This window comes from Hyperolius riggenbachi, chromosome 4 (assembly GCF_040937935.1).
Source record: "Hyperolius riggenbachi isolate aHypRig1 chromosome 4, aHypRig1.pri, whole genome shotgun sequence".
Lineage (NCBI taxonomy): Eukaryota > Metazoa > Chordata > Amphibia > Anura > Hyperoliidae > Hyperolius > Hyperolius riggenbachi.
Window position 1 is genome coordinate 9,251,955 of NC_090649.1, and position 22,367 is coordinate 9,274,321.

Consider the following 22,367-nt stretch of genomic DNA (forward strand, 5'->3'; position numbering starts at 1 on the left):
CCACCTAGCTTTTCATCCTTCCCACCCTTGCCCTGGAATCTTCCAGACTTCAAATTGCTGTCCTTTGCTGTGTGTGTTGCACCAGCATCATCCAGGGGGGCACATGATCTTTCTGAAGTCTTGAATTGAAGTCTGTAAGCAGTATCACCATGTGTCCCACTGCTTACATCTAGCAAAGTAGGCAAATAAGCAAGCTCATTTTTCTCTTGGGTATATTGCAATGGTACATGCTAGGCGAGTTTCAGCATGTAGCGTTGGTGGTATAGTGGTGAGCATAGCTGCCTTCCAAGCAGTTGACCCGGGTTCGATTCCCGGCCAACGCATGTGAGCTTGCTTTTGGCACCCTACAATTCCATGGAAGACAAGACCAAGACAAGATCTCTGAACAGTTAGGACATCCTGCACCTGCTCAGTCTCTGGAGAGGTTCCATTCCGGTGCAGCAGACTCTACGCCAGCTTAAAGTTCTTTCTAAATGGTCAACACTTAATGCAGACACTCTATAATGTTCTAAACAAATAGCTAGCAAGGCACTAAAGCGAGCCTGTCCTTGGGTGGGCTTGAACTGCCTTTCTTTGGCTTGACAGCCGTCGCCAGGCTTTGGGTTCGATCCCCGGCTAATACTTTACTGCTGCTTCTGGGGTACAGAAAACTTCATTTGGTCACAGACACTGCCAGGGATGTCTGTTGTATCACTAAGACATGAACTTGATGCTGCTCACCCTTTTCATGAACGTGAATGAGATTCCAACGTGTCTCAAATGAATCTACATGGCTATCTGGGGTTCTCTTCGGACAACTGTTGAACACAAAAGGAAAGGCCGTCCCTGGGTGGGCTTGAACCACCAACCTTTCGGTTAACAGCCGAACGCGCTAACCGATTGCGCCACAGAGACTGTGCCTGCAGTTGTTGCTAAATGATTTTATGGGGATGTATGTGTGTCTTGTGGAGTGAGGAAGTAAGTCTGCTCCAAGAAGTTTAACGCCACTTTTTCCCACAATGAAGCATTCACTGTATGGCAGCAGAGTGGCGCAGCGGAAGCGTGCTGGGCCCATAACCCAGAGGTCGATGGATCGAAACCATCCTCTGCTAGGTGTACGTTGGTTTTTATACCTTGCTTACCATATGGGCCAATTGTCGGCCATAGCCCCTTAAGAGAAAGTGTCATTAGGGCCTTGCTGTAACATAGATAGTAGTGTAACTATTTCAACTAATGTACCCTTCTTAAACTTGAAGGTTGAATACAAACAGAAGCAGAGTGGCGCAGCGGAAGCGTGCTGGGCCCATAACCCAGAGGTCGATGGATCGAAACCATCCTCTGCTAGGCATGAATTCATTTTTGCACCTTGCTTTATCGCATGGGCAAAACGGTTTCCATTGCCCTGTAAGAGAAAGTGTAATAAGGGCCCTGCTGTAACGTACATATTAGGGTAGCTAAGACTACTCCTGGGCCGTTCTTGTAGTTGAAGAGATGGGTGAACTGTGACACCGCACTTAAAAAAAAAAAAAAAAAAAAAAAAAAAACAGCAAACAGAGAAGCTTCCCCATATTGGAGCATTGGATTTGGTCAAGTCTTAAGCCAATGTGTTGTAGGGCACAAGTAAGCTTTGGGTTAGCAGGAATGGTTGCATGGCCACCTAGCTTTTCATCCTTCCCACCCTTGCCCTGGAATCTTCCAGACTTCAAATTGCTGTCCTTTGCTGTGTGTGTTGCACCAGCATCATCCAGGGGGGCACATGATCTTTCTGAAGTCTTGAATTGAAGTCTGTAAGCAGTATCACCATGTGTCCCACTGCTTACATCTAGCAAAGTAGGCAAATAAGCAAGCTCATTTTTCTCTTGGGTATATTGCAATGGTACATGCTAGGCGAGTTTCAGCATGTAGCGTTGGTGGTATAGTGGTGAGCATAGCTGCCTTCCAAGCAGTTGACCCGGGTTCGATTCCCGGCCAACGCATGTGAGCTTGCTTTTGGCACCCTACAATTCCATGGAAGACAAGACCAAGACAAGATCTCTGAACAGTTAGGACATCCTGCACCTGCTCAGTCTCTGGAGAGGTTCCATTCCGGTGCAGCAGACTCTACGCCAGCTTAAAGTTCTTTCTAAATGGTCAACACTTAATGCAGACACTCTATAATGTTCTAAACAAATAGCTAGCAAGGCACTAAAGCGAGCCTGTCCTTGGGTGGGCTTGAACTGCCTTTCTTTGGCTTGACAGCCGTCGCCAGGCTTTGGGTTCGATCCCCGGCTAATACTTTACTGCTGCTTCTGGGGTACAGAAAACTTCATTTGGTCACAGACACTGCCAGGGATGTCTGTTGTATCACTAAGACATGAACTTGATGCTGCTCACCCTTTTCATGAACGTGAATGAGATTCCAACGTGTCTCAAATGAATCTACATGGCTATCTGGGGTTCTCTTCGGACAACTGTTGAACACAAAAGGAAAGGCCGTCCCTGGGTGGGCTTGAACCACCAACCTTTCGGTTAACAGCCGAACGCGCTAACCGATTGCGCCACAGAGACTGTGCCTGCAGTTGTTGCTAAATGATTTTATGGGGATGTATGTGTGTCTTGTGGAGTGAGGAAGTAAGTCTGCTCCAAGAAGTTTAACGCCACTTTTTCCCACAATGAAGCATTCACTGTATGGCAGCAGAGTGGCGCAGCGGAAGCGTGCTGGGCCCATAACCCAGAGGTCGATGGATCGAAACCATCCTCTGCTAGGTGTACGTTGGTTTTTATACCTTGCTTACCATATGGGCCAATTGTCGGCCATAGCCCCTTAAGAGAAAGTGTCATTAGGGCCTTGCTGTAACATAGATAGTAGTGTAACTATTTCAACTAATGTACCCTTCTTAAACTTGAAGGTTGAATACAAACAGAAGCAGAGTGGCGCAGCGGAAGCGTGCTGGGCCCATAACCCAGAGGTCGATGGATCGAAACCATCCTCTGCTAGGCATGAATTCATTTTTGCACCTTGCTTTATCGCATGGGCAAAACGGTTTCCATTGCCCTGTAAGAGAAAGTGTAATAAGGGCCCTGCTGTAACGTACATATTAGGGTAGCTAAGACTACTCCTGGGCCGTTCTTGTAGTTGAAGAGATGGGTGAACTGTGACACCGCACTTAAAAAAAAAAAAAAAAAAAAAAAAAAAAAACAGCAAACAGAGAAGCTTCCCCATATTGGAGCATTGGATTTGGTCAAGTCTTAAGCCAATGTGTTGTAGGGCACAAGTAAGCTTTGGGTTAGCAGGAATGGTTGCATGGCCACCTAGCTTTTCATCCTTCCCACCCTTGCCCTGGAATCTTCCAGACTTCAAATTGCTGTCCTTTGCTGTGTGTGTTGCACCAGCATCATCCAGGGGGGCACATGATCTTTCTGAAGTCTTGAATTGAAGTCTGTAAGCAGTATCACCATGTGTCCCACTGCTTACATCTAGCAAAGTAGGCAAATAAGCAAGCTCATTTTTCTCTTGGGTATATTGCAATGGTACATGCTAGGCGAGTTTCAGCATGTAGCGTTGGTGGTATAGTGGTGAGCATAGCTGCCTTCCAAGCAGTTGACCCGGGTTCGATTCCCGGCCAACGCATGTGAGCTTGCTTTTGGCACCCTACAATTCCATGGAAGACAAGACCAAGACAAGATCTCTGAACAGTTAGGACATCCTGCACCTGCTCAGTCTCTGGAGAGGTTCCATTCCGGTGCAGCAGACTCTACGCCAGCTTAAAGTTCTTTCTAAATGGTCAACACTTAATGCAGACACTCTATAATGTTCTAAACAAATAGCTAGCAAGGCACTAAAGCGAGCCTGTCCTTGGGTGGGCTTGAACTGCCTTTCTTTGGCTTGACAGCCGTCGCCAGGCTTTGGGTTCGATCCCCGGCTAATACTTTACTGCTGCTTCTGGGGTACAGAAAACTTCATTTGGTCACAGACACTGCCAGGGATGTCTGTTGTATCACTAAGACATGAACTTGATGCTGCTCACCCTTTTCATGAACGTGAATGAGATTCCAACGTGTCTCAAATGAATCTACATGGCTATCTGGGGTTCTCTTCGGACAACTGTTGAACACAAAAGGAAAGGCCGTCCCTGGGTGGGCTTGAACCACCAACCTTTCGGTTAACAGCCGAACGCGCTAACCGATTGCGCCACAGAGACTGTGCCTGCAGTTGTTGCTAAATGATTTTATGGGGATGTATGTGTGTCTTGTGGAGTGAGGAAGTAAGTCTGCTCCAAGAAGTTTAACGCCACTTTTTCCCACAATGAAGCATTCACTGTATGGCAGCAGAGTGGCGCAGCGGAAGCGTGCTGGGCCCATAACCCTGAGGTCGATGGATCGAAACCATCCTCTGCTAGGTGTACGTTGGTTTTTATACCTTGCTTACCATATGGGCCAATTGTCGGCCATAGCCCCTTAAGAGAAAGTGTCATTAGGGCCTTGCTGTAACATAGATAGTAGTGTAACTATTTCAACTAATGTACCCTTCTTAAACTTGAAGGTTGAATACAAACAGAAGCAGAGTGGCGCAGCGGAAGCGTGCTGGGCCCATAACCCAGAGGTCGATGGATCGAAACCATCCTCTGCTAGGCATGAATTCATTTTTGCACCTTGCTTTATCGCATGGGCAAAACGGTTTCCATTGCCCTGTAAGAGAAAGTGTAATAAGGGCCCTGCTGTAACGTACATATTAGGGTAGCTAAGACTACTCCTGGGCCGTTCTTGTAGTTGAAGAGATGGGTGAACTGTGACACCGCACTTAAAAAAAAAAAAAAAAAAAAAAAAAAAAATTAGCAAACAGAGAAGCTTCCCCATATTGGAGCATTGGATTTGGTCAAGTCTTAAGCCAATGTGTTGTAGGGCACAAGTAAGCTTTGGGTTAGCAGGAATGGTTGCATGGCCACCTAGCTTTTCATCCTTCCCACCCTTGCCCTGGAATCTTCCAGACTTCAAATTGCTGTCCTTTGCTGTGTGTGTTGCACCAGCATCATCCAGGGGGGCACATGATCTTTCTGAAGTCTTGAATTGAAGTCTGTAAGCAGTATCACCATGTGTCCCACTGCTTACATCTAGCAAAGTAGGCAAATAAGCAAGCTCATTTTTCTCTTGGGTATATTGCAATGGTACATGCTAGGCGAGTTTCAGCATGTAGCATTGGTGGTATAGTGGTGAGCATAGCTGCCTTCCAAGCAGTTGACCCGGGTTCGATTCCCGGCCAACGCATGTGAGCTTGCTTTTGGCACCCTACAATTCCATGGAAGACAAGACCAAGACAAGATCTCTGAACAGTTAGGACATCCTGCACCTGCTCAGTCTCTGGAGAGGTTCCATTCCGGTGCAGCAGACTCTACGCCAGCTTAAAGTTCTTTCTAAATGGTCAACACTTAATGCAGACACTCTATAATGTTCTAAACAAATAGCTAGCAAGGCACTAAAGCGAGCCTGTCCTTGGGTGGGCTTGAACTGCCTTTCTTTGGCTTGACAGCCGTCGCCAGGCTTTGGGTTCGATCCCCGGCTAATACTTTACTGCTGCTTCTGGGGTACAGAAAACTTCATTTGGTCACAGACACTGCCAGGGATGTCTGTTGTATCACTAAGACATGAACTTGATGCTGCTCACCCTTTTCATGAACGTGAATGAGATTCCAACGTGTCTCAAATGAATCTACATGGCTATCTGGGGTTCTCTTCGGACAACTGTTGAACACAAAAGGAAAGGCCGTCCCTGGGTGGGCTTGAACCACCAACCTTTCGGTTAACAGCCGAACGCGCTAACCGATTGCGCCACAGAGACTGTGCCTGCAGTTGTTGCTAAATGATTTTATGGGGATGTATGTGTGTCTTGTGGAGTGAGGAAGTAAGTCTGCTCCAAGAAGTTTAACGCCACTTTTTCCCACAATGAAGCATTCACTGTATGGCAGCAGAGTGGCGCAGCGGAAGCGTGCTGGGCCCATAACCCAGAGGTCGATGGATCGAAACCATCCTCTGCTAGGTGTACGTTGGTTTTTATACCTTGCTTACCATATGGGCCAATTGTCGGCCATAGCCCCTTAAGAGAAAGTGTCATTAGGGCCTTGCTGTAACATAGATAGTAGTGTAACTATTTCAACTAATGTACCCTTCTTAAACTTGAAGGTTGAATACAAACAGAAGCAGAGTGGCGCAGCGGAAGCGTGCTGGGCCCATAACCCAGAGGTCGATGGATCGAAACCATCCTCTGCTAGGCATGAATTAATTTTTGCACCTTGCTTTATCGCATGGGCAAAACGGTTTCCATTGCCCTGTAAGAGAAAGTGTAATAAGGGCCCTGCTGTAACGTACATATTAGGGTAGCTAAGACTACTCCTGGGCCGTTCTTGTAGTTGAAGAGATGGGTGAACTGTGACACCGCACTTAAAAAAAAAAAAAAAAAAAAAAAAACAGCAAACAGAGAAGCTTCCCCATATTGGAGCATTGGATTTGGTCAAGTCTTAAGCCAATGTGTTGTAGGGCACAAGTAAGCTTTGGGTTAGCAGGAATGGTTGCATGGCCACCTAGCTTTTCATCCTTCCCACCCTTGCCCTGGAATCTTCCAGACTTCAAATTGCTGTCCTTTGCTGTGTGTGTTGCACCAGCATCATCCAGGGGGGCACATGATCTTTCTGAAGTCTTGAATTGAAGTCTGTAAGCAGTATCAACATGTGTCCCACTGCTTACATCTAGCAAAGTAGGCAAATAAGCAAGCTCATTTTTCTCTTGGGTATATTGCAATGGTACATGCTAGGCGAGTTTCAGCATGTAGCGTTGGTGGTATAGTGGTGAGCATAGCTGCCTTCCAAGCAGTTGACCCGGGTTCGATTCCCGGCCAACGCATGTGAGCTTGCTTTTGGCACCCTACAATTCCATGGAAGACAAGACCAAGACAAGATCTCTGAACAGTTAGGACATCCTGCACCTGCTCAGTCTCTGGAGAGGTTCCATTCCGGTGCAGCAGACTCTACGCCAGCTTAAAGTTCTTTCTAAATGGTCAACACTTAATGCAGACACTCTATAATGTTCTAAACAAATAGCTAGCAAGGCACTAAAGCGAGCCTGTCCTTGGGTGGGCTTGAACTGCCTTTCTTTGGCTTGACAGCCGTCGCCAGGCTTTGGGTTCGATCCCCGGCTAATACTTTACTGCTGCTTCTGGGGTACAGAAAACTTCATTTGGTCACAGACACTGCCAGGGATGTCTGTTGTATCACTAAGACATGAACTTGATGCTGCTCACCCTTTTCATGAACGTGAATGAGATTCCAACGTGTCTCAAATGAATCTACATGGCTATCTGGGGTTCTCTTCGGACAACTGTTGAACACAAAAGGAAAGGCCGTCCCTGGGTGGGCTTGAACCACCAACCTTTCGGTTAACAGCCGAACGCGCTAACCGATTGCGCCACAGAGACTGTGCCTGCAGTTGTTGCTAAATGATTTTATGGGGATGTATGTGTGTCTTGTGGAGTGAGGAAGTAAGTCTGCTCCAAGAAGTTTAACGCCACTTTTTCCCACAATGAAGCATTCACTGTATGGCAGCAGAGTGGCGCAGCGGAAGCGTGCTGGGCCCATAACCCTGAGGTCGATGGATCGAAACCATCCTCTGCTAGGTGTACGTTGGTTTTTATACCTTGCTTACCATATGGGCCAATTGTCGGCCATAGCCCCTTAAGAGAAAGTGTCATTAGGGCCTTGCTGTAACATAGATAGTAGTGTAACTATTTCAACTAATGTACCCTTCTTAAACTTGAAGGTTGAATACAAACAGAAGCAGAGTGGCGCAGCGGAAGCGTGCTGGGCCCATAACCCAGAGGTCGATGGATCGAAACCATCCTCTGCTAGGCATGAATTCATTTTTGCACCTTGCTTTATCGCATGGGCAAAACGGTTTCCATTGCCCTGTAAGAGAAAGTGTAATAAGGGCCCTGCTGTAACGTACATATTAGGGTAGCTAAGACTACTCCTGGGCCGTTCTTGTAGTTGAAGAGATGGGTGAACTGTGACACCGCACTTAAAAAAAAAAAAAAAAAAAAAAAAAAAAAACAGCAAACAGAGAAGCTTCCCCATATTGGAGCATTGGATTTGGTCAAGTCTTAAGCCAATGTGTTGTAGGGCACAAGTAAGCTTTGGGTTAGCAGGAATGGTTGCATGGCCACCTAGCTTTTCATCCTTCCCACCCTTGCCCTGGAATCTTCCAGACTTCAAATTGCTGTCCTTTGCTGTGTGTGTTGCACCAGCATCATCCAGGGGGGCACATGATCTTTCTGAAGTCTTGAATTGAAGTCTGTAAGCAGTATCACCATGTGTCCCACTGCTTACATCTAGCAAAGTAGGCAAATAAGCAAGCTCATTTTTCTCTTGGGTATATTGCAATGGTACATGCTAGGCGAGTTTCAGCATGTAGCATTGGTGGTATAGTGGTGAGCATAGCTGCCTTCCAAGCAGTTGACCCGGGTTCGATTCCCGGCCAACGCATGTGAGCTTGCTTTTGGCACCCTACAATTCCATGGAAGACAAGACCAAGACAAGATCTCTGAACAGTTAGGACATCCTGCACCTGCTCAGTCTCTGGAGAGGTTCCATTCCGGTGCAGCAGACTCTACGCCAGCTTAAAGTTCTTTCTAAATGGTCAACACTTAATGCAGACACTCTATAATGTTCTAAACAAATAGCTAGCAAGGCACTAAAGCGAGCCTGTCCTTGGGTGGGCTTGAACTGCCTTTCTTTGGCTTGACAGCCGTCGCCAGGCTTTGGGTTCGATCCCCGGCTAATACTTTACTGCTGCTTCTGGGGTACAGAAAACTTCATTTGGTCACAGACACTGCCAGGGATGTCTGTTGTATCACTAAGACATGAACTTGATGCTGCTCACCCTTTTCATGAACGTGAATGAGATTCCAACGTGTCTCAAATGAATCTACATGGCTATCTGGGGTTCTCTTCGGACAACTGTTGAACACAAAAGGAAAGGCCGTCCCTGGGTGGGCTTGAACCACCAACCTTTCGGTTAACAGCCGAACGCGCTAACCGATTGCGCCACAGAGACTGTGCCTGCAGTTGTTGCTAAATGATTTTATGGGGATGTATGTGTGTCTTGTGGAGTGAGGAAGTAAGTCTGCTCCAAGAAGTTTAACGCCACTTTTTCCCACAATGAAGCATTCACTGTATGGCAGCAGAGTGGCGCAGCGGAAGCGTGCTGGGCCCATAACCCAGAGGTCGATGGATCGAAACCATCCTCTGCTAGGTGTACGTTGGTTTTTATACCTTGCTTACCATATGGGCCAATTGTCGGCCATAGCCCCTTAAGAGAAAGTGTCATTAGGGCCTTGCTGTAACATAGATAGTAGTGTAACTATTTCAACTAATGTACCCTTCTTAAACTTGAAGGTTGAATACAAACAGAAGCAGAGTGGCGCAGCGGAAGCGTGCTGGGCCCATAACCCAGAGGTCGATGGATCGAAACCATCCTCTGCTAGGCATGAATTAATTTTTGCACCTTGCTTTATCGCATGGGCAAAACGGTTTCCATTGCCCTGTAAGAGAAAGTGTAATAAGGGCCCTGCTGTAACGTACATATTAGGGTAGCTAAGACTACTCCTGGGCCGTTCTTGTAGTTGAAGAGATGGGTGAACTGTGACACCGCACTTAAAAAAAAAAAAAAAAAAAAAAAAACAGCAAACAGAGAAGCTTCCCCATATTGGAGCATTGGATTTGGTCAAGTCTTAAGCCAATGTGTTGTAGGGCACAAGTAAGCTTTGGGTTAGCAGGAATGGTTGCATGGCCACCTAGCTTTTCATCCTTCCCACCCTTGCCCTGGAATCTTCCAGACTTCAAATTGCTGTCCTTTGCTGTGTGTGTTGCACCAGCATCATCCAGGGGGGCACATGATCTTTCTGAAGTCTTGAATTGAAGTCTGTAAGCAGTATCAACATGTGTCCCACTGCTTACATCTAGCAAAGTAGGCAAATAAGCAAGCTCATTTTTCTCTTGGGTATATTGCAATGGTACATGCTAGGCGAGTTTCAGCATGTAGCGTTGGTGGTATAGTGGTGAGCATAGCTGCCTTCCAAGCAGTTGACCCGGGTTCGATTCCCGGCCAACGCATGTGAGCTTGCTTTTGGCACCCTACAATTCCATGGAAGACAAGACCAAGACAAGATCTCTGAACAGTTAGGACATCCTGCACCTGCTCAGTCTCTGGAGAGGTTCCATTCCGGTGCAGCAGACTCTACGCCAGCTTAAAGTTCTTTCTAAATGGTCAACACTTAATGCAGACACTCTATAATGTTCTAAACAAATAGCTAGCAAGGCACTAAAGCGAGCCTGTCCTTGGGTGGGCTTGAACTGCCTTTCTTTGGCTTGACAGCCGTCGCCAGGCTTTGGGTTCGATCCCCGGCTAATACTTTACTGCTGCTTCTGGGGTACAGAAAACTTCATTTGGTCACAGACACTGCCAGGGATGTCTGTTGTATCACTAAGACATGAACTTGATGCTGCTCACCCTTTTCATGAACGTGAATGAGATTCCAACGTGTCTCAAATGAATCTACATGGCTATCTGGGGTTCTCTTCGGACAACTGTTGAACACAAAAGGAAAGGCCGTCCCTGGGTGGGCTTGAACCACCAACCTTTCGGTTAACAGCCGAACGCGCTAACCGATTGCGCCACAGAGACTGTGCCTGCAGTTGTTGCTAAATGATTTTATGGGGATGTATGTGTGTCTTGTGGAGTGAGGAAGTAAGTCTGCTCCAAGAAGTTTAACGCCACTTTTTCCCACAATGAAGCATTCACTGTATGGCAGCAGAGTGGCGCAGCGGAAGCGTGCTGGGCCCATAACCCAGAGGTCGATGGATCGAAACCATCCTCTGCTAGGTGTACGTTGGTTTTTATACCTTGCTTACCATATGGGCCAATTGTCGGCCATAGCCCCTTAAGAGAAAGTGTCATTAGGGCCTTGCTGTAACATAGATAGTAGTGTAACTATTTCAACTAATGTACCCTTCTTAAACTTGAAGGTTGAATACAAACAGAAGCAGAGTGGCGCAGCGGAAGCGTGCTGGGCCCATAACCCAGAGGTCGATGGATCGAAACCATCCTCTGCTAGGCATGAATTCATTTTTGCACCTTGCTTTATCGCATGGGCAAAACGGTTTCCATTGCCCTGTAAGAGAAAGTGTAATAAGGGCCCTGCTGTAACGTACATATTAGGGTAGCTAAGACTACTCCTGGGCCGTTCTTGTAGTTGAAGAGATGGGTGAACTGTGACACCGCACTTAAAAAAAAAAAAAAAAAAAAAACAGCAAACAGAGAAGCTTCCCCATATTGGAGCATTGGATTTGGTCAAGTCTTAAGCCAATGTGTTGTAGGGCACAAGTAAGCTTTGGGTTAGCAGGAATGGTTGCATGGCCACCTAGCTTTTCATCCTTCCCACCCTTGCCCTGGAATCTTCCAGACTTCAAATTGCTGTCCTTTGCTGTGTGTGTTGCACCAGCATCATCCAGGGGGGCACATGATCTTTCTGAAGTCTTGAATTGAAGTCTGTAAGCAGTATCACCATGTGTCCCACTGCTTACATCTAGCAAAGTAGGCAAATAAGCAAGCTCATTTTTCTCTTGGGTATATTGCAATGGTACATGCTAGGTGAGTTTCAGCATGTAGCGTTGGTGGTATAGTGGTGAGCATAGCTGCCTTCCAAGCAGTTGACCTGGGTTCGATTCCTGGCCAACGCATGTGAGCTTGCTTTTGGCACCCTACAATTCCATGGAAGACAAGACCAAGACAAGATCTCTGAACAGTTAGGACATCCTGCACCTGCTCAGTCTCTGGAGAGGTTCCATTCCGGTGCAGCAGACTCTACGCCAGCTTAAAGTTCTTTCTAAATGGTCAACACTTAATGCAGACACTCTATAATGTTCTAAACAAATAGCTAGCAAGGCACTAAAGCGAGCCTGTCCTTGGGTGGGCTTGAACTGCCTTTCTTTGGCTTGACAGCCGTCGCCAGGCTTTGGGTTCGATCCCCGGCTAATACTTTACTGCTGCTTCTGGGGTACAGAAAACTTCATTTGGTCACAGACACTGCCAGGGATGTCTGTTGTATCACTAAGACATGAACTTGATGCTGCTCACCCTTTTCATGAACGTGAATGAGATTCCAACGTGTCTCAAATGAATCTACATGGCTATCTGGGGTTCTCTTCGGACAACTGTTGAACACAAAAGGAAAGGCCGTCCCTGGGTGGGCTTGAACCACCAACCTTTCGGTTAACAGCCGAACGCGCTAACCGATTGCGCCACAGAGACTGTGCCTGCAGTTGTTGCTAAATGATTTTATGGGGATGTATGTGTGTCTTGTGGAGTGAGGAAGTAAGTCTGCTCCAAGAAGTTTAACGCCACTTTTTCCCACAATGAAGCATTCACTGTATGGCAGCAGAGTGGCGCAGCGGAAGCGTGCTGGGCCCATAACCCAGAGGTCGATGGATCGAAACCATCCTCTGCTAGGTGTACGTTGGTTTTTATACCTTGCTTACCATATGGGCCAATTGTCGGCCATAGCCCCTTAAGAGAAAGTGTCATTAGGGCCTTGCTGTAACATAGATAGTAGTGTAACTATTTCAACTAATGTACCCTTCTTAAACTTGAAGGTTGAATACAAACAGAAGCAGAGTGGCGCAGCGGAAGCGTGCTGGGCCCATAACCCAGAGGTCGATGGATCGAAACCATCCTCTGCTAGGCATGAATTCATTTTTGCACCTTGCTTTATCGCATGGGCAAAACGGTTTCCATTGCCCTGTAAGAGAAAGTGTAATAAGGGCCCTGCTGTAACGTACATATTAGGGTAGCTAAGACTACTCCTGGGCCGTTCTTGTAGTTGAAGAGATGGGTGAACTGTGACACCGCACTTAAAAAAAAAAAAAAAAAAAAAAAAACAGCAAACAGAGAAGCTTCCCCATATTGGAGCATTGGATTTGGTCAAGTCTTAAGCCAATGTGTTGTAGGGCACAAGTAAGCTTTGGGTTAGCAGGAATGGTTGCATGGCCACCTAGCTTTTCATCCTTCCCACCCTTGCCCTGGAATCTTCCAGACTTCAAATTGCTGTCCTTTGCTGTGTGTGTTGCACCAGCATCATCCAGGGGGGCACATGATCTTTCTGAAGTCTTGAATTGAAGTCTGTAAGCAGTATCAACATGTGTCCCACTGCTTACATCTAGCAAAGTAGGCAAATAAGCAAGCTCATTTTTCTCTTGGGTATATTGCAATGGTACATGCTAGGCGAGTTTCAGCATGTAGCGTTGGTGGTATAGTGGTGAGCATAGCTGCCTTCCAAGCAGTTGACCTGGGTTCGATTCCCGGCCAACGCATGTGAGCTTGCTTTTGGCACCCTACAATTCCATGGAAGACAAGACCAAGACAAGATCTCTGAACAGTTAGGACATCCTGCACCTGCTCAGTCTCTGGAGAGGTTCCATTCCGGTGCAGCAGACTCTACTTCAGCTTAAAGTTCTTTCTAAATGGTCAACACTTAATGCAGACACTCTATAATGTTCTAAACAAATAGCTAGCAAGGCACTAAAGCGAGCCTGTCCTTGGGTGGGCTTGAACTGCCTTTCTTTGGCTTGACAGCCGTCGCCAGGCTTTGGGTTCGATCCCCGGCTAATACTTTACTGCTGCTTCTGGGGTACAGAAAACTTCATTTGGTCACAGACACTGCCAGGGATGTCTGTTGTATCACTAAGACATGAACTTGATGCTGCTCACCCTTTTCATGAACGTGAATGAGATTCCAACGTGTCTCAAATGAATCTACATGGCTATCTGGGGTTCTCTTCGGACAACTGTTGAACACAAAAGGAAAGGCCGTCCCTGGGTGGGCTTGAACCACCAACCTTTCGGTTAACAGCCGAACGCGCTAACCGATTGCGCCACAGAGACTGTGCCTGCAGTTGTTGCTAAATGATTTTATGGGGATGTATGTGTGTCTTGTGGAGTGAGGAAGTAAGTCTGCTCCAAGAAGTTTAACGCCACTTTTTCCCACAATGAAGCATTCACTGTATGGCAGCAGAGTGGCGCAGCGGAAGCGTGCTGGGCCCATAACCCAGAGGTCGATGGATCGAAACCATCCTCTGCTAGGTGTACGTTGGTTTTTATACCTTGCTTACCATATGGGCCAATTGTCGGCCATAGCCCCTTAAGAGAAAGTGTCATTAGGGCCTTGCTGTAACATAGATAGTAGTGTAACTATTTCAACTAATGTACCCTTCTTAAACTTGAAGGTTGAATACAAACAGAAGCAGAGTGGCGCAGCGGAAGCGTGCTGGGCCCATAACCCAGAGGTCGATGGATCGAAACCATCCTCTGCTAGGCATGAATTCATTTTTGCACCTTGCTTTATCGCATGGGCAAAACGGTTTCCATTGCCCTGTAAGAGAAAGTGTAATAAGGGCCCTGCTGTAACGTACATATTAGGGTAGCTAAGACTACTCCTGGGCCGTTCTTGTAGTTGAAGAGATGGGTGAACTGTGACACCGCACTTAAAAAAAAAAAAAAAAAAAACAGCAAACAGAGAAGCTTCCCCATATTGGAGCATTGGATTTGGTCAAGTCTTAAGCCAATGTGTTGTAGGGCACAAGTAAGCTTTGGGTTAGCAGGAATGGTTGCATGGCCACCTAGCTTTTCATCCTTCCCACCCTTGCCCTGGAATCTTCCAGACTTCAAATTGCTGTCCTTTGCTGTGTGTGTTGCACCAGCATCATCCAGGGGGGCACATGATCTTTCTGAAGTCTTGAATTGAAGTCTGTAAGCAGTATCACCATGTGTCCCACTGCTTACATCTAGCAAAGTAGGCAAATAAGCAAGCTCATTTTTCTCTTGGGTATATTGCAATGGTACATGCTAGGTGAGTTTCAGCATGTAGTGTTGGTGGTATAGTGGTGAGCATAGCTGCCTTCCAAGCAGTTGACCTGGGTTCGATTCCCGGCCAACGCATGTGAGCTTGCTTTTGGCACCCTACAATTCCATGGAAGACAAGACCAAGACAAGATCTCTGAACAGTTAGGACATCCTGCACCTGCTCAGTCTCTGGAGAGGTTCCATTCCGGTGCAGCAGACTCTACGCCAGCTTAAAGTTCTTTCTAAATGGTCAACACTTAATGCAGACACTCTATAATGTTCTAAACAAATAGCTAGCAAGGCACTAAAGCGAGCCTGTCCTTGGGTGGGCTTGAACTGCCTTTCTTTGGCTTGACAGCCGTCGCCAGGCTTTGGGTTCGATCCCCGGCTAATACTTTACTGCTGCTTCTGGGGTACAGAAAACTTCATTTGGTCACAGACACTGCCAGGGATGTCTGTTGTATCACTAAGACATGAACTTGATGCTGCTCACCCTTTTCATGAACGTGAATGAGATTCCAACGTGTCTCAAATGAATCTACATGGCTATCTGGGGTTCTCTTCGGACAACTGTTGAACACAAAAGGAAAGGCCGTCCCTGGGTGGGCTTGAACCACCAACCTTTCGGTTAACAGCCGAACGCGCTAACCGATTGCGCCACAGAGACTGTGCCTGCAGTTGTTGCTAAATGATTTTATGGGGATGTATGTGTGTCTTGTGGAGTGAGGAAGTAAGTCTGCTCCAAGAAGTTTAACGCCACTTTTTCCCACAATGAAGCATTCACTGTATGGCAGCAGAGTGGCGCAGCGGAAGCGTGCTGGGCCCATAACCCAGAGGTCGATGGATCGAAACCATCATCTGCTAGGTGTACGTTGGTTTTTATACCTTGCTTACCATATGGGCCAATTGTCGGCCATAGCCCCTTAAGAGAAAGTGTCATTAGGGCCTTGCTGTAACATAGATAGTAGTGTAACTATTTCAACTAATGTACCCTTCTTAAACTTGAAGGTTGAATACAAACAGAAGCAGAGTGGCGCAGCGGAAGCGTGCTGGGCCCATAACCCAGAGGTCGATGGATCGAAACCATCCTCTGCTAGGCATGAATTCATTTTTGCACCTTGCTTTATCGCATGGGCAAAACGGTTTCCATTGCCCTGTAAGAGAAAGTGTAATAAGGGCCCTGCTGTAACGTACATATTAGGGTAGCTAAGACTACTCCTGGGCCGTTCTTGTAGTTGAAGAGATGGGTGAACTGTGACACCGCACTTAAAAAAAAAAAAAAAAAACAGCAAACAGAGAAGCTTCCCCATATTGGAGCATTGGATTTGGTCAAGTCTTAAGCCAATGTGTTGTAGGGCACAAGTAAGCTTTGGGTTAGCAGGAATGGTTGCATGGCCACCTAGCTTTTCATCCTTCCCACCCTTGCCCTGGAATCTTCCAGACTTCAAATTGCTGTCCTTTGCTGTGTGTGTTGCACCAGCATCATCCAGGGGGGCACATGATCTTTCTGAAGTCTTGAATTGAAGTCTGTAAGCAGTATCAACATGTGTCCCACTGCTTACATCTAGCAAAGTAGGCAAATAAGCAAGCTCATTTTTCTCTTGGGTATATTGCAATGGTACATGCTAGGCGAGTTTCAGCATGTAGCGTTGGTGGTATAGTGGTGAGCATAGCTGCCTTCCAAGCAGTTGACCCGGGTTCGATTCCCGGCCAACGCATGTGAGCTTGCTTTTGGCACCCTACAATTCCATGGAAGACAAGACCAAGACAAGATCTCTGAACAGTTAGGACATCCTGCACCTGCTCAGTCTCTGGAGAGGTTCCATTCCGGTGCAGCAGACTCTACGCCAGCTTAAAGTTCTTTCTAAATGGTCAACACTTAATGCAGACACTCTATAATGTTCTAAACAAATAGCTAGCAAGGCACTAAAGCGAGCCTGTCCTTGGGTGGGCTTGAACTGCCTTTCTTTGGCTTGACAGCCGTCGCCAGGCTTTGGGTTCGATCCCCGGCTAATACTTTACTGCTGCTTCTGGGGTACAGAAAACTTCATTTGGTCACAGACACTGCCAGGGATGTCTGTTGTATCACTAAGACATGAACTTGATGCTGCTCACCCTTTTCATGAACGTGAATGAGATTCCAACGTGTCTCAAATGAATCTACATGGCTATCTGGGGTTCTCTTCGGACAACTGTTGAACACAAAAGGAAAGGCCGTCCCTGGGTGGGCTTGAACCACCAACCTTTTGGTTAACAGCCGAACGCGCTAACCGATTGCGCCACAGAGACTGTGCCTGCAGTTGTTGCTAAATGATTTTATGGGGATGTATGTGTGTCTTGTGGAGTGAGGAAGTAAGTCTGCTCCAAGAAGTTTAACGCCACTTTTTCCCACAATGAAGCATTCACTGTATGGCAGCAGAGTGGCGCAGCGGAAGCGTGCTGGGCCCATAACCCAGAGGTCGATGGATCGAAACCATCCTCTGCTAGGTGTACGTTGGTTTTTATACCTTGCTTACCATATGGGCCAATTGTCGGCCATAGCCCCTTAAGAGAAAGTGTCATTAGGGCCTTGCTGTAACATAGATAGTAGTGTAACTATTTCAACTAATGTACCCTTCTTAAACTTGAAGGTTGAATACAAACAGAAGCAGAGTGGCGCAGCGGAAGCGTGCTGGGCCCATAACCCAGAGGTCGATGGATCAAAACCATCCTCTGCTAGGCATGAATTCATTTTTGCACCTTGCTTTATCGCATGGGCAAAACGGTTTCCATTGCCCTGTAAGAGAAAGTGTAATAAGGGCCCTGCTGTAACGTACATATTAGGGTAGCTAAGACTACTCCTGGGCCGTTCTTGTAGTTGAAGAGATGGGTGAACTGTGACACCGCACTTAAAAAAAAAAAAAAAAAAAAAACAGCAAACAGAGAAGCTTCCCCATATTGGAGCATTGGATTTGGTCAAGTCTTAAGCCAATGTGTTGTAGGGCACAAGTAAGCTTTGGGTTAGCAGGAATGGTTGCATGGCCACCTAGCTTTTCATCCTTCCCACCCTTGCCCTGGAATCTTCCAGACTTCAAATTGCTGTCCTTTGCTGTGTGTGTTGCACCAGCATCATCCAGGGGGGCACATGATCTTTCTGAAGTCTTGAATTGAAGTCTGTAAGCAGTATCACCATGTGTCCCACTGCTTACATCTAGCAAAGTAGGCAAATAAGCAAGCTCATTTTTCTCTTGGGTATATTGCAATGGTACATGCTAGGTGAGTTTCAGCATGTAGCGTTGGTGGTATAGTGGTGAGCATAGCTGCCTTCCAAGCAGTTGACCTGGGTTCGATTCCCGGCCAACGCATGTGAGCTTGCTTTTGGCACCCTACAATTCCATGGAAGACAAGACCAAGACAAGATCTCTGAACAGTTAGGACATCCTGCACCTGCTCAGTCTCTGGAGAGGTTCCATTCCGGTGCAGCAGACTCTACGCCAGCTTAAAGTTCTTTCTAAATGGTCAACACTTAATGCAGACACTCTATAATGTTCTAAACAAATAGCTAGCAAGGCACTAAAGCGAGCCTGTCCTTGGGTGGGCTTGAACTGCCTTTCTTTGGCTTGACAGCCGTCGCCAGGCTTTGGGTTCGATCCCCGGCTAATACTTTACTGCTGCTTCTGGGGTACAGAAAACTTCATTTGGTCACAGACACTGCCAGGGATGTCTGTTGTATCACTAAGACATGAACTTGATGCTGCTCACCCTTTTCATGAACGTGAATGAGATTCCAACGTGTCTCAAATGAATCTACATGGCTATCTGGGGTTCTCTTCGGACAACTGTTGAACACAAAAGGAAAGGCCGTCCCTGGGTGGGCTTGAACCACCAACCTTTCGGTTAACAGCCGAACGCGCTAACCGATTGCGCCACAGAGACTGTGCCTGCAGTTGTTGCTAAATGATTTTATGGGGATGTATGTGTGTCTTGTGGAGTGAGGAAGTAAGTCTGCTCCAAGAAGTTTAACGCCACTTTTTCCCACAATGAAGCATTCACTGTATGGCAGCAGAGTGGCGCAGCGGAAGCGTGCTGGGCCCATAACCCAGAGGTCGATGGATCGAAACCATCCTCTGCTAGGTGTACGTTGGTTTTTATACCTTGCTTACCATATGGGCCAATTGTCGGCCATAGCCCCTTAAGAGAAAGTGTCATTAGGGCCTTGCTGTAACATAGATAGTAGTGTAACTATTTCAACTAATGTACCCTTCTTAAACTTGAAGGTTGAATACAAACAGAAGCAGAGTGGCGCAGCGGAAGCGTGCTGGGCCCATAACCCAGAGGTCGATGGATCGAAACCATCCTCTGCTAGGCATGAATTCATTTTTGCACCTTGCTTTATCGCATGGGCAAAACGGTTTCCATTGCCCTGTAAGAGAAAGTGTAATAAGGGCCCTGCTGTAACGTACATATTAGGGTAGCTAAGACTACTCCTGGGCCGTTCTTGTAGTTGAAGAGATGGGTGAACTGTGACACCGCACTTAAAAAAAAAAAAAAAAAACAGCAAACAGAGAAGCTTCCCCATATTGGAGCATTGGATTTGGTCAAGTCTTAAGCCAATGTGTTGTAGGGCACAAGTAAGCTTTGGGTTAGCAGGAATGGTTGCATGGCCACCTAGCTTTTCATCCTTCCCACCCTTGCCCTGGAATCTTCCAGACTTCAAATTGCTGTCCTTTGCTGTGTGTGTTGCACCAGCATCATCCAGGGGGGCACATGATCTTTCTGAAGTCTTGAATTGAAGTCTGTAAGCAGTATCAACATGTGTCCCACTGCTTACATCTAGCAAAGTAGGCAAATAAGCAAGCTCATTTTTCTCTTGGGTATATTGCAATGGTACATGCTAGGCGAGTTTCAGCATGTAGCGTTGGTGGTATAGTGGTGAGCATAGCTGCCTTCCAAGCAGTTGACCCGGGTTCGATTCCCGGCCAACGCATGTGAGCTTGCTTTTGGCACCCTACAATTCCATGGAAGACAAGACCAAGACAAGATCTCTGAACAGTTAGGACATCCTGCACCTGCTCAGTCTCTGGAGAGGTTCCATTCCGGTGCAGCAGACTCTACGCCAGCTTAAAGTTCTTTCTAAATGGTCAACACTTAATGCAGACACTCTATAATGTTCTAAACAAATAGCTAGCAAGGCACTAAAGCGAGCCTGTCCTTGGGTGGGCTTGAACTGCCTTTCTTTGGCTTGACAGCCGTCGCCAGGCTTTGGGTTCGATCCCCGGCTAATACTTTACTGCTGCTTCTGGGGTACAGAAAACTTCATTTGGTCACAGACACTGCCAGGGATGTCTGTTGTATCACTAAGACATGAACTTGATGCTGCTCACCCTTTTCATGAACGTGAATGAGATTCCAACGTGTCTCAAATGAATCTACATGGCTATCTGGGGTTCTCTTCGGACAACTGTTGAACACAAAAGGAAAGGCCGTCCCTGGGTGGGCTTGAACCACCAACCTTTCGGTTAACAGCCGAACGCGCTAACCGATTGCGCCACAGAGACTGTGCCTGCAGTTGTTGCTAAATGATTTTATGGGGATGTATGTGTGTCTTGTGGAGTGAGGAAGTAAGTCTGCTCCAAGAAGTTTAACGCCACTTTTTCCCACAATGAAGCATTCACTGTATGGCAGCAGAGTGGCGCAGCGGAAGCGTGCTGGGCCCATAACCCAGAGGTCGATGGATCGAAACCATCCTCTGCTAGGTGTACGTTGGTTTTTATACCTTGCTTACCATATGGGCCAATTGTCGGCCATAGCCCCTTAAGAGAAAGTGTCATTAGGGCCTTGCTGTAACATAGATAGTAGTGTAACTATTTCAACTAATGTACCCTTCTTAAACTTGAAGGTTGAATACAAACAGAAGCAGAGTGGCGCAGCGGAAGCGTGCTGGGCCCATAACCCAGAGGTCGATGGATCAAAACCATCCTCTGCTAGGCATGAATTCATTTTTGCACCTTGCTTTATCGCATGGGCAAAACGGTTTCCATTGCCCTGTAAGAGAAAGTGTAATAAGGGCCCTGCTGTAACGTACATATTAGGGTAGCTAAGACTACTCCTGGGCCGTTCTTGTAGTTGAAGAGATGGGTGAACTGTGACACCGCACTTAAAAAAAAAAAAAAAAAAAAAACAGCAAACAGAGAAGCTTCCCCATATTGGAGCATTGGATTTGGTCAAGTCTTAAGCCAATGTGTTGTAGGGCACAAGTAAGCTTTGGGTTAGCAGGAATGGTTGCATGGCCACCTAGCTTTTCATCCTTCCCACCCTTGCCCTGGAATCTTCCAGACTTCAAATTGCTGTCCTTTGCTGTGTGTGTTGCACCAGCATCATCCAGGGGGGCACATGATCTTTCTGAAGTCTTGAATTGAAGTCTGTAAGCAGTATCACCATGTGTCCCACTGCTTACATCTAGCAAAGTAGGCAAATAAGCAAGCTCATTTTTCTCTTGGGTATATTGCAATGGTACATGCTAGGTGAGTTTCAGCATGTAGCGTTGGTGGTATAGTGGTGAGCATAGCTGCCTTCCAAGCAGTTGACCTGGGTTCGATTCCCGGCCAACGCATGTGAGCTTGCTTTTGGCACCCTACAATTCCATGGAAGACAAGACCAAGACAAGATCTCTGAACAGTTAGGACATCCTGCACCTGCTCAGTCTCTGGAGAGGTTCCATTCCGGTGCAGCAGACTCTACGCCAGCTTAAAGTTCTTTCTAAATGGTCAACACTTAATGCAGACACTCTATAATGTTCTAAACAAATAGCTAGCAAGGCACTAAAGCGAGCCTGTCCTTGGGTGGGCTTGAACTGCCTTTCTTTGGCTTGACAGCCGTCGCCAGGCTTTGGGTTCGATCCCCGGCTAATACTTTACTGCTGCTTCTGGGGTACAGAAAACTTCATTTGGTCACAGACACTGCCAGGGATGTCTGTTGTATCACTAAGACATGAACTTGATGCTGCTCACCCTTTTCATGAACGTGAATGAGATTCCAACGTGTCTCAAATGAATCTACATGGCTATCTGGGGTTCTCTTCGGACAACTGTTGAACACAAAAGGAAAGGCCGTCCCTGGGTGGGCTTGAACCACCAACCTTTCGGTTAACAGCCAAACGCGCTAACCGATTGCGCCACAGAGACTGTGCCTGCAGTTGTTGCTAAATGATTTTATGGGGATGTATGTGTGTCTTGTGGAGTGAGGAAGTAAGTCTGCTCCAAGAAGTTTAACGCCACTTTTTCCCACAATGAAGCATTCACTGTATGGCAGCAGAGTGGCGCAGCGGAAGCGTGCTGGGCCCATAACCCAGAGGTCGATGGATCGAAACCATCCTCTGCTAGGTGTACGTTGGTTTTTATACCTTGCTTACCATATGGGCCAATTGTCGGCCATAGCCCCTTAAGAGAAAGTGTCATTAGGGCCTTGCTGTAACATAGATAGTAGTGTAA

General features: G+C 46.9%; 27 non-coding genes across 27 annotated transcripts; 13 read left to right on the plus strand and 14 right to left on the minus strand.

Moving 5' to 3' along the window:
- Positions 1–251: 251 nt before the first annotated feature.
- Positions 252–323, plus strand: TRNAG-UCC (transfer RNA glycine (anticodon UCC)). Its single transcript has one exon. It is a non-coding gene; the product is annotated as a tRNA-Gly (tRNA).
- A 497-nt stretch (positions 324–820) lies between these two features.
- On the minus strand, positions 821–894 carry TRNAN-GUU (transfer RNA asparagine (anticodon GUU)). Its single transcript has one exon. It is a non-coding gene; the product is annotated as a tRNA-Asn (tRNA).
- A 989-nt stretch (positions 895–1,883) lies between these two features.
- TRNAG-UCC (transfer RNA glycine (anticodon UCC)) lies at positions 1,884–1,955 on the plus strand. The gene has a single exon. It is a non-coding gene; the product is annotated as a tRNA-Gly (tRNA).
- A 497-nt stretch (positions 1,956–2,452) lies between these two features.
- TRNAN-GUU (transfer RNA asparagine (anticodon GUU)) lies at positions 2,453–2,526 on the minus strand. The gene has a single exon. It is a non-coding gene; the product is annotated as a tRNA-Asn (tRNA).
- Positions 2,527–3,517: 991 nt separating this feature from the next.
- Positions 3,518–3,589, plus strand: TRNAG-UCC (transfer RNA glycine (anticodon UCC)). Its single transcript has one exon. It is a non-coding gene; the product is annotated as a tRNA-Gly (tRNA).
- A 497-nt stretch (positions 3,590–4,086) lies between these two features.
- On the minus strand, positions 4,087–4,160 carry TRNAN-GUU (transfer RNA asparagine (anticodon GUU)). Its single transcript has one exon. It is a non-coding gene; the product is annotated as a tRNA-Asn (tRNA).
- A 991-nt stretch (positions 4,161–5,151) lies between these two features.
- TRNAG-UCC (transfer RNA glycine (anticodon UCC)) lies at positions 5,152–5,223 on the plus strand. The gene has a single exon. It is a non-coding gene; the product is annotated as a tRNA-Gly (tRNA).
- Positions 5,224–5,720: 497 nt separating this feature from the next.
- On the minus strand, positions 5,721–5,794 carry TRNAN-GUU (transfer RNA asparagine (anticodon GUU)). Its single transcript has one exon. It is a non-coding gene; the product is annotated as a tRNA-Asn (tRNA).
- Positions 5,795–6,780: 986 nt separating this feature from the next.
- Positions 6,781–6,852, plus strand: TRNAG-UCC (transfer RNA glycine (anticodon UCC)). Its single transcript has one exon. It is a non-coding gene; the product is annotated as a tRNA-Gly (tRNA).
- A 497-nt stretch (positions 6,853–7,349) lies between these two features.
- On the minus strand, positions 7,350–7,423 carry TRNAN-GUU (transfer RNA asparagine (anticodon GUU)). Its single transcript has one exon. It is a non-coding gene; the product is annotated as a tRNA-Asn (tRNA).
- Positions 7,424–8,414: 991 nt separating this feature from the next.
- Positions 8,415–8,486, plus strand: TRNAG-UCC (transfer RNA glycine (anticodon UCC)). Its single transcript has one exon. It is a non-coding gene; the product is annotated as a tRNA-Gly (tRNA).
- Positions 8,487–8,983: 497 nt separating this feature from the next.
- TRNAN-GUU (transfer RNA asparagine (anticodon GUU)) lies at positions 8,984–9,057 on the minus strand. The gene has a single exon. It is a non-coding gene; the product is annotated as a tRNA-Asn (tRNA).
- Positions 9,058–10,043: 986 nt separating this feature from the next.
- TRNAG-UCC (transfer RNA glycine (anticodon UCC)) lies at positions 10,044–10,115 on the plus strand. Its single transcript has one exon. It is a non-coding gene; the product is annotated as a tRNA-Gly (tRNA).
- A 497-nt stretch (positions 10,116–10,612) lies between these two features.
- Positions 10,613–10,686, minus strand: TRNAN-GUU (transfer RNA asparagine (anticodon GUU)). Its single transcript has one exon. It is a non-coding gene; the product is annotated as a tRNA-Asn (tRNA).
- Positions 10,687–12,238: 1,552 nt separating this feature from the next.
- Positions 12,239–12,312, minus strand: TRNAN-GUU (transfer RNA asparagine (anticodon GUU)). Its single transcript has one exon. It is a non-coding gene; the product is annotated as a tRNA-Asn (tRNA).
- A 986-nt stretch (positions 12,313–13,298) lies between these two features.
- Positions 13,299–13,370, plus strand: TRNAG-UCC (transfer RNA glycine (anticodon UCC)). Its single transcript has one exon. It is a non-coding gene; the product is annotated as a tRNA-Gly (tRNA).
- Positions 13,371–13,867: 497 nt separating this feature from the next.
- TRNAN-GUU (transfer RNA asparagine (anticodon GUU)) lies at positions 13,868–13,941 on the minus strand. Its single transcript has one exon. It is a non-coding gene; the product is annotated as a tRNA-Asn (tRNA).
- Positions 13,942–14,922: 981 nt separating this feature from the next.
- Positions 14,923–14,994, plus strand: TRNAG-UCC (transfer RNA glycine (anticodon UCC)). The gene has a single exon. It is a non-coding gene; the product is annotated as a tRNA-Gly (tRNA).
- A 497-nt stretch (positions 14,995–15,491) lies between these two features.
- On the minus strand, positions 15,492–15,565 carry TRNAN-GUU (transfer RNA asparagine (anticodon GUU)). Its single transcript has one exon. It is a non-coding gene; the product is annotated as a tRNA-Asn (tRNA).
- A 979-nt stretch (positions 15,566–16,544) lies between these two features.
- On the plus strand, positions 16,545–16,616 carry TRNAG-UCC (transfer RNA glycine (anticodon UCC)). The gene has a single exon. It is a non-coding gene; the product is annotated as a tRNA-Gly (tRNA).
- Positions 16,617–17,113: 497 nt separating this feature from the next.
- Positions 17,114–17,187, minus strand: TRNAN-GUU (transfer RNA asparagine (anticodon GUU)). The gene has a single exon. It is a non-coding gene; the product is annotated as a tRNA-Asn (tRNA).
- Positions 17,188–18,170: 983 nt separating this feature from the next.
- TRNAG-UCC (transfer RNA glycine (anticodon UCC)) lies at positions 18,171–18,242 on the plus strand. The gene has a single exon. It is a non-coding gene; the product is annotated as a tRNA-Gly (tRNA).
- A 497-nt stretch (positions 18,243–18,739) lies between these two features.
- Positions 18,740–18,813, minus strand: TRNAN-GUU (transfer RNA asparagine (anticodon GUU)). Its single transcript has one exon. It is a non-coding gene; the product is annotated as a tRNA-Asn (tRNA).
- A 979-nt stretch (positions 18,814–19,792) lies between these two features.
- On the plus strand, positions 19,793–19,864 carry TRNAG-UCC (transfer RNA glycine (anticodon UCC)). The gene has a single exon. It is a non-coding gene; the product is annotated as a tRNA-Gly (tRNA).
- A 497-nt stretch (positions 19,865–20,361) lies between these two features.
- On the minus strand, positions 20,362–20,435 carry TRNAN-GUU (transfer RNA asparagine (anticodon GUU)). Its single transcript has one exon. It is a non-coding gene; the product is annotated as a tRNA-Asn (tRNA).
- A 983-nt stretch (positions 20,436–21,418) lies between these two features.
- Positions 21,419–21,490, plus strand: TRNAG-UCC (transfer RNA glycine (anticodon UCC)). Its single transcript has one exon. It is a non-coding gene; the product is annotated as a tRNA-Gly (tRNA).
- A 497-nt stretch (positions 21,491–21,987) lies between these two features.
- On the minus strand, positions 21,988–22,061 carry TRNAN-GUU (transfer RNA asparagine (anticodon GUU)). Its single transcript has one exon. It is a non-coding gene; the product is annotated as a tRNA-Asn (tRNA).
- Positions 22,062–22,367: the final 306 nt, after the last annotated feature.